Here is a 9,888-nt window from a genome sequence, read left to right as displayed (position 1 = left end):
CTTTGGCTCAGGTCATGATCCGGGGGTCCTGGGATTGAGCCCCGCATTGAACCCCGTATCGGGCTCTCTGCTCAGCAGGGAAGCCTGTTTCTCCCTCTCCAACTCCCCCTGCTTGTGTTCTCTTTCTCGATATCTCTATCTCTGTGTCAAATAAATAAATAAAGCCTTGTAAAAAATTAGTAACGTGCTGACTGTTGGTGCTTCCTGGATGGTGTGAGACCTGCCTAGAATAGTCTGGCACAGTCAGCATTGCCAAGACCTTGCTATGGCACTGAAAATCCCAGAAATGTGTATCAAGATACCTCCCAAACTATGTAGGGGGAGTGTTTTCAGGGCCTGGCATAAGACGGTTGAAATACAGCTAGCCTCTTGAGCGGCCTTCCATTGCCTTGATTTCTGGGCCTCCAGCTCTTGGCAGGGCTGTGTTACAGTAGAACATTAGCACCATCTAAAGGCTACATACCAAATGTCTTGCTGGTGTGAATGGTCCTCACAATGCTGTTTGCTATCAGGACCTCATTCTTTGCAGGATTCATGCTGTGGAAAATTCTGTCTAACCTAGAATAAAGCCCCTGTCGCAGGCTCTGTGGGGGGTGATGATGACATTCCTGGAGAGTGCATGCCATCTGTTATGCTGGCTTGTTGGAAAGAGGGGACCATGTTTATCAGCAGCTGTGTTCACTGGCTTGCTTATGTGGGTATCTGTCATTCTTTAGCTCAGGGAAATTCACCCTGCCCCTGGGGCCTCAGCTGAACTTGGTGTTGAACAGGAGCACTGGGTGGGTGGGGAGGGTAGGCTTAGGGGGAGTGGATGGAGTCGCCATCCAGCAGCCGTTAGCCTTGGTGGGAGCCACGGGAGCTCTAGTCCCATCTTGCTGTCTGCTAGGTTTGTGACGGAAACTTCTCTGAGCCTCTCATGCATAAAACAAGGCCCTTCAACTACATCGTCTCTAGGGGTCTCTCCTGTTCTACCATCAGTATGGCCCTGGGTTCTGGGAAGGTGATGGAAGATTGGCCTGGTCCCATACCTCTACTTTGTGTCTTTGCAAGGAGCCAAATAAAACGATCCCGGCAAGTTCCTGTTACAGAGTTCTTAAGCCCAGCTGAGTTTCACCCAAATCCTTCGTATTCAAGGCCAAGGAAATTCTGACCTCAAGTTTCCTTGGCACGTTTACAGGGCCCCAGGGGTTAGCCGGAGTCCCTAGATTCCCTAGAAGCTCCCAAGGACCTTTTAGGAATAGGGGTGGGTCTTAAAAAGACTTGAGGGGCAAGAGGTTTTTAGAATAGGTTGATCTTTGATCCTGACTCTCTAATGAGTCATTCAGTGTGAATGTATCAGGCCAGAGGGTCAAACGAAGGTGGGTGTGGGGACAGAGGGGGGGATGGAACAGAAAGAAAAAGAATCTCAGGCTTCATAGGCAGACATCTGTGCTCAGTTCACCTCACCCCTTGCTGATCGTGAGACTCAGGGCAAATCATTCAACCTCTCTGAGCTTTGATTTTTTCCCTGCCTGCAAAATGCAGCTAATGACAAAGTTAGTGAGAGGATTCAATTAGATACAGCGCTCATCCCATCTAGCACAATACTCGAAGAGGAATCAATATTCCATGAGTGACGTCACTGACTTATTATTTGGAAATCACTCTCTGGTTTGAGACAACACCGTGAACAGACAGGCTCATGCTTCTTGCCTATCGGTACAGGGCCCAGGGGTAGATGGTGCATCTCTGACCTAACAAATTTGTGCCAGGTTCCTCTGACACATAACTCAGCCTCTTGCTTTTGTATTTTAAAATGTCCCTCTCGGCTCAGGGCTTCCTGAGTATCTGCCACTGGCTCTGCCTTTCCCCTGCTCGATCCTGCTTCTGCTTCTGGCACAGGTGGCTTTGCTGTCAGGGTATTTGAAGTTTGCTTTTGATAGCCCTGCAACTGAGCAACTTAATTATGAATGAGCACTCCACCTAAAAGCCTGCATTGCTCTCTTGTTTCCTCAAATACCCTTGGCATCTATCCAGGGCCTCGACGCACAAAAGCAAAAGGGTGGCTGACCCATCCACCCACCACTGAATGACCCCCGATCTCTTCCCATCCATCTGCGGCTCGCAGCCTTTGTTCGAAAGGAAGAGAGGCAAAGCGAGCTAGGAGGAAAAGAAAAGGAGACGTGTAATGCATTTTGCATGAAATTCACCAGACTTAACAAAATTTTTCATTCTCAAAATGAATGATGCATTATCAGCAATTCACTATGTTCTGAGATATTACTCAAAGCAATACTTTAATGAGCTTGCTCCGATTTTTAATCACTTATATAAAATGTCACCATGCACAACTCTTGCAGAGAAGGCAAAATGGAGAAACTCGATGAGCAAGAATATATAAGGTGTTTTTAGTCGTGCAAATACAACAGAGACAGATTTTTTAAAAAGCTCCTTTAGACGGATGGTTGCTACGCTCTTGGTGAGCACAGTATAACTAACATACAGACCTGTCAAATCACTGTGCCGTATGCCGGAAACTAACGTAACATTGTGTGTCGACTATACTTCAATTAAAAAAAAAAATCTCCTTTACCTTGAGAATAGGTAAGTGTTAGAGCAGGGGTGTGTGTACATGTTAGGGTGTGTGTGTGTGTGTGTGTGTGCGCGCACACGCAAAGACACATGCACATATAGCTATAATATTCATGGTAGGGGAACAGATTTTCATAATCCGATCTAAAAATCTGAGGACTTGAAAGCATAAGTGATTCCCACTGGATCACACAGCTGGTTTAGTGGGAAAGCCAGGAACGCATTCAGGTTTCTTGACTCCTAGGGTACTGCTGGGCAAAGCCACATTGACAATAAAGTCTCGGAAATGTCCGAGCAACTATTCCGTGCTAGCCTCCAAGCTGGATCACTCATAATTTGCAGATTCATCCTCTCTGCTTTTGTTCTTAGACTTGCCCACCGTATCTGCCATTTATCTCAGGGGTTTCAGTCGGTTCATCCATGAAAGCTCAAAAATTATATATAGTTTGAATTGTTAGGCACTGTGAGTGTAAAAGAAACACCTGACTTCAAAGACTTGGTATAACAAAAAGAATGTAAAATATCTCAGTAATAGGTTTTCCTACTGACTACATGATGAAATAATAATATTCAGGATATATTGAATTAAGTAAAATATGTTGTCAAAATTGATTTTACCTGTATATGTATGTATGTATGTGTCTGTATATATACATATATATATTTAGGTAGCTACTATGAAATTTATAATGATTTATGTGGCTCACATTATATTTCTGTTAGGCAGCACTGACTTAGGTGATACAGAATTGAAATTTTCTAATTTTATTTTATTTTAAATATCTTACTTATTTATTTGAGAGAGAGAACATGAGTGGAGAGGAATAGGGGCAGAGGAAGAAGCAGACCTCCCACTGAGAAGGGAGCCCGATGTGAGGCTTGATCCCAGGACTGGATCCCAGGGCCCTGGGATCATGACCTGAGCCAAAGGCAGCTGCTTAACTGACTGAGCCACCCAGGCACCCCTGTAATTTTCCAATTTTAATTTGATATCCTATCCTTTGTTCAAATGCAAGACTTGCTGCACAGGTGTCTGGCTCGGGTTGAAAGACTGTTGTTTGGGACAAACAGGAGTTCATGTACGAGATAAATGATTTAGATGTACTAACCGATGCTAATCAATAGTTGTACTGTTCTGGAAAAATAGAAATGAATATAAGGAATAGATGTTTTAGATGTTTGAATTTGTATGATTTACTCTAATCTTCCTTTCCTTGGGGTGGAACAGGTAGAGCCTGACTTACTTGTGTTCCCAAATTTAAATTTAATAAATAATATGTCTTCAGAAGGTTCTTTCTGCAAGCCAGCACTCAGAAAGTACTTCAGACGGGGCTTGTCAACTCAAACCTGTACGAGGAATTGTTAAGGGGGGTGGGAAGTGGAGGGGAGAAGGGAGAGAGGACAGTGTTTCTTTTTTTTTTCTTCTTAAGATTGTGTTTATTTGACAGAGAGCGTGAGAGAGCACAAGTAGGGGGAACAGTAGAGGGAGAAGGTGAGGGAGAGGGAGAAGCAGGCTCTCCCTGAGTAGGGAGCCTGATACAGGGCTCGATCCCAGGATCGTGGGATCACGCACTCAACATCTGAGCCACTCAGGCGCCCCAAGGACAGTGTTTCTAAGAACAATTGAATAACTGGAGAATAAGAAGACTATAAACTTATTTCAGAATACATAAATTTCCCAGAAAAGGTATTGAGAAACTTGCACATTTCATTGCTTTGGTTGTTTCCAAGCACATAAGAGGGCAAATAAAACGATCTAATAGGTATCTTCTGCCAGTAGGATGAAAGCAATCTTAAGGCAGAAAAGCCATGCTAAAAATTAAGCAATAAAATAACAACCGGCTCTGATTTATTTCTATCAATGTAGTACCATAACCTTAAAAAATAATAAAACATTTTTATCATAGAACCATATAACAAGAAAGTTTAAGAATGCATAATTTTTGCTGGGGTAAAATGGAGGTAAGAATAATGTTTAGCTTACACCAAACCTTCGTTGAGAAGTTCCAGCTTGCTCGCACAACGAATGCATAGTGAGAAAGGTCGCCGATCTTTTTGAGTGCTACTAGGTGTCAGGTATAGTTCTAGGTTTCTCCACACCCCACATTAACTCATTTACTCCTCGTAATGGTATCATGAAGTTTAGACATACATACAGAGGTGGAATCCAAGGCACAAAAGGGCCACCTGACTTGCCTGAAATTCACATGGCTCATAATGAGCAGATCAGGAACGTGAACTCGGGCAGTCTGGCCCCAGAGTTCATGCTCTTGCCACGTGCAACAGTACGTGTGTTGAGCACTGTGAATTAGTCACTGAAAGTGGGCACACAGTCAAACAAAATCTTGGGCTGTTAGTTTCAATGACAACAGCAAAGAAGGCTTTCACGTCATTCATGAGAAGCTGTCGTGTGAGAAGAATCAAGAACATACAGCATTGGCCAATGTCATGAGCACAGGCTGAGAAGTCAGAATACACAGAATCAAAAACCTCTGTGAAATGAGAGCTGAACCACATGCCTTCCTGCTCCTTTTCAGACGGGTGTTGATGTTAGCAGGGTGCTTTCTCATGGCCTCTTCCCACAACAGGTACCTAAAAAGTCATGAATCGCAAACAGAGCTGTGGCATCAAATAAGGGAAAGCAAACGAGATTGTCCCAATGCGAAAAAGGAAATAATTGGATGTCAGGATTATGGAAAAACACACTGCTGGTGTAGACAAAAATAGAAGAGAACGCATTGTGAAGAATTTAGTTATTTAAAACCATAAGCAGGGCGTAGAATGTCAGCTCTTACAAGGAGAGAACTTACCTCTTTCAATTTATTTCCATAGCACATATGCATGTCCAGATAGTTGATATACATTTTGTGATGACGATAGCAATATTAGTTTTGGTGATGATTTGGAAGATAACAAAGAACTCTGGGATGCCAAAAAAAAAAAAACCCACAAAAAACAGTCCAACTGATTGAAAACCATAGCACTTACTCCAACTATCTGTAAAATAAGAGTAATATTAACCTCAAGGTCGGTTGGGAAGATTACATGAGATAAAGCAGAGAAAATGCTAATCACGTCTCTGCTTCATTATCAGCTGGTTTTCAAGGTTGACGATGATGGTGATGATGATGATGGTAGCGATGACATGAGTCGAACTGCCCCTAGGGAGCCCTGTCCAACTCTCAACAATTTTAAAATAGAACATTTGAGTTACCATGTACGTCTAACACTGGGACAGTGAAGGTATTCAAAAGATTACAGCCAAATGTGATCGGATTTTAAAGTTGCAAGCACAGCTCTGGCCTCATGTAATTTAATTTGGAACGTGTTTATTTTCTCCAGATGTTTATATTAGAATAGTATATTCTCTGAAGCTGTACTGGGTCAAGGTCCTGGGCACTCTGTGTACATCCTGGAATCATAAATTCCTAACAAGAACTGACATGTTCTGACACGAAGTGGCTTGGAGCGAGCTCCTTTCCTTCTGTCCACACGCTTTAGAAAAAAAGAAAAAAGAAAAAGAGGGTGTTTGCAAATGGCAAAGACAGCACAGACTTTAAGGTCAAAAGTCAACTTCCGGTTTCTTATCTGGGAGATTTCTGTAATAATTAACTTACTCCATAAGGATATTCTGAGAACCAAATGGCAGACTCTCTGTGCAAATTGCCATATAATACTAATGTTATAGCTCCAGTCACATTTCTCCTTACTTTTAAAATGGCCACGGGTGCCCTGGTGGCTCAGTTGGTTGAGTATCTACCTTCGGTTTAAGTCATGATCCCAGGATCCTGGGATCGAGCCCCATGTTGGGTTCCCTGCGAAGCGGGAAGTCTGTTTCTCCCTCTGGCCCTCCCCCTGCTTGTGCTCTCTGTCTGTCTCTCTCTCAAATAAATAAATAAAATATTTAAAATAAATAAACAAAATAAAATGGCGACCTTAAAGCCAAGCACACAAGATCGTCCGCTTGGTGGATTATCACTTACTATAGTTACTTCTCTCTGGCCTGGGTGCATATTAAAAGCAAGGCTATGGGTTTGTTTTTTTTTTTTAACCTCCGTTTCTGCAGCATTCAGCATTCTAGCTGATGCATAGCGGGTGCTGGCGTATGTGTTTAAATGATGCTTTCAGAGGAAGCACGAAAATTGATTTCAAACCTACGGATAATGGGCCAGGCGTGTCATGAGACTAGATAGCTTAAATGCACTTGTCTCCTTTTATAGGCCACTGAAAGATGTAAAAATTACTGCTGTGGGCTTGGTACCCAAGAGTTTGAAGTGCAGGTACTGATTAGGGATCAGTAGCCGTGGAAACAAGGGGTGGGGAAGCAAGCCTGGGCACAAAGACATGTAGAGCCAGTGTCCCTCTATCAACCCAGTGGCTCGTCCTGGAGCCAGGATGGCCTGCTAGTGCTATCTTCCATCAGGCCAGGATAACCAGGCTCTTAGATACCCCCCCACCCCCATCAGTTCCTGGATCTAAGCCACCCCTGGAAGAACATGCCCTTGGACAAGGTCACTCTGTAGCTGAGGCGGTTCCTGAAGGGATTGACAACTGGGCCAACACATCCCTCCTTGTTGCATGTCCATATTCACTGCAGTCACCAAATTTAAAGGTACTGTCTACCACGTGAGAAGACAGTATTAATATTGGAAGACACAAAATGACTTTACTCCACGAGAAACTGGAAATTCCATTCATAATTGAATTAAAGAAAAGGCCAATCCCCTTACAGATTTATGGTAGAACATACAAAAACGCTTTGTTAACATAGTGAAGACTTAAAAGAAGACATTGATTTCTTGGCATGTGATGTCATTCTCTTAAGAAAAACCGTCCTTTGGCAAGTAGCTGCTGGGTTATCTGTTTGTGCACCAAAATGGGCATTTCTAAGCCAACTCTCCTCCCAGTGTGTAATGATATGGCCATGTGCAGAACCTCTCTTCCCAGATCCAAGCATCTCCAATGTTCTAGTTCCTGGAAGGAGTGACCATGTCTATCCACCACGATGTGGCCACGCCCTGGGACCACGAAGAGGGGGGCAGCATCAGCAGGATATGGTTTGCCTTTCTGATGGAAGCCTTCCCAACTGCCTGACCTCCATGCGTTTGGTATTCCAAATTGGGCAGCTGTCTTGCTCAAGTGTGTATGTTTCAGCAGGACCTGAAGAAGTGACCAAAAGCACATCTGGACCTTAATTCCTCTGATGTCACAAGGAAGAAATGAATGTCCTCAAAGAGTTCCCCAGTCATAATGTGTACACAGCCCGCTCTACCTAATACAAAATAATATGTTAGATAGATTAGCAAGCACTTGAGGTTAGAAGAAAATCAACCATTATTTCCTTGGGACCAAGGAGGGCTGATTGGTCCTTCATTCTATGCTTCTGGGAAAGTTTAGAAGCTTACGTGAATAAGACTTAAGACACTGGTCTGGGAATCTCAAGTCCATAATCCCCTCTATCGTCTGGTGCAGTGTTAACTATTATTAAATGCTTATAAATGATGAGGGTTAAATCAGTTTACAAGAGATTGCCCTCAGTTTACAAGAGATTCCCTGTATGAGTGTAGATTATCATACAGATTTTAAAGATGTAAGCTACTAAGAGAACATATTTTGATCTTCCTTTACTCATGCATAGCAAACGGGGAAGATGGGTGAGCATTCCTTAGGCATTCTGGGAGTAGTGTTTTTAACTGATCAATGTTTTCATTTGGTTCTCTCTCAATCCTTAAGGGTAGACATTAAAATAAGGCTAAATATGTTTAATTTCTAAAAGACATAATACAAATTCCATAGTAACTCAATATCCAATAATGTCTAAATTCTCTTGGTTCCCAGGGCTATTTTGAGGTCTTTAGGGAAAATGTAATTCTTTTTCCTCTTTCTCAGTCTCGATATGCCCCATTAAACTTTATTCTGTCTCTCTCACTCTTTTCCAGTCCATTCACCATATTCAGCATCCAAGAGCCTGAAAAGACTGAGAATCTGTTCACAGGTGGGGGAAGGGAAGTGCCCATGGCTGTGGAGCAGGAAGCCCGGGTTCTGGTTCTAAATCCAAGACTAGGTGTGTGCGTTTGGGGAAATTCCTGGATTTCTGCCGGTCTCCAATTGCTCATCTGTTTAGGGAGAGAAGAGAATAGATGCCTCCTATTGCCACTGTTCTATGATTTTCTAGTCTTCCAAGCATATTCTGTTCATGTCTATGGGGAAAGCCTTGACAATAGGCTATGCAATAGGATTCAATGGGAGTATTTTCTATGGCTTCCAGGGAATTTGGAAAATATGAGTCACATTAAGTACCCCCTCCAGTCCCAAATGGGTAGTAAGGAAATAAAGACCGGAGTTTGGGGTATATGACTCTCAAAGCAAATTGAGTTTTCAAAGCCAGGAAGGGCTATTTTAAGGCTAGAAATATTATTTTCACTCTTTGATTAGTGACATGAAAGAATAGCTATAAATGTGACCAGCAGTTACTACTTTCATTATCGGTTAAGGATAACCATTTAACTTTAGGTATTAAATTTAATTCTTTTTTTATGACAAAATTTCTCTTGATGTAATGATCCAAATTGCCATTTCACATTTGCCTTCAAAATGGGGAGACCTCTAATTAGTGAACCAGCTGGATCCATCACCATGAAGGTTAAGATCAAGGTCAAGATTTAATAGCATTAGTTTTATTCTGTCCCAAAGTCACAAATACAAATTTAACCCTGCTGGCTTTCTAAAGAAACGTGTGAAAGCTATATCCTAGAGAGTGTACAAAACCATCATCTCTACAGGAAAAGTAATTCGCAGGTTGACTATACGAGCAGTGGGGTGCACTGTCATCTCCGGTGAACCAAGACAGCATGGTGTCAAGGTTGCCATAGAAACTGAGTCGCCAACCCAGGGTAGCATTGTGGTGCCTAATGTGGGCATAGCATTATGCCAGCTCCATGATTATCCTCATAGTGCCCAGGGATATTATTGGACCTGGAACACTAGACTGTCAATGAATGGCACAGAAACCATCGTTGGTGAATTCTTTTTCCTCCTGGTCTTTCATTATTGGATACTTACTCTTTTCTGAGAAAAGTGAAGAGGTTGAAAAAGAGATGACCTCTATTTCATCCCATAGTGCCTAAGGAAGCCAGAATACAACAGATCTTACACTCATTTGATAAGCTACTTTCTGGAGCTAAAAATCAAATTTCCTGAGCCCTCATCACCCTTGTCTATTGATTTCAAAAAATGTCCTCCCCATGCATTCTAGAAAAACCCCATCTCCCTCTTTTTCTGGACACCTCCCCCAACATGCTCTATAGGGGATGCATT

This window comes from Mustela nivalis (genome assembly GCF_964662115.1).
Source record: "Mustela nivalis genome assembly, chromosome: X".
Taxonomy (NCBI): Eukaryota; Metazoa; Chordata; class Mammalia; order Carnivora; family Mustelidae; genus Mustela; species Mustela nivalis.
The sequence above is the reverse complement of the archived record's forward strand: the minus strand, read 5'-3'. Positions refer to the sequence as shown.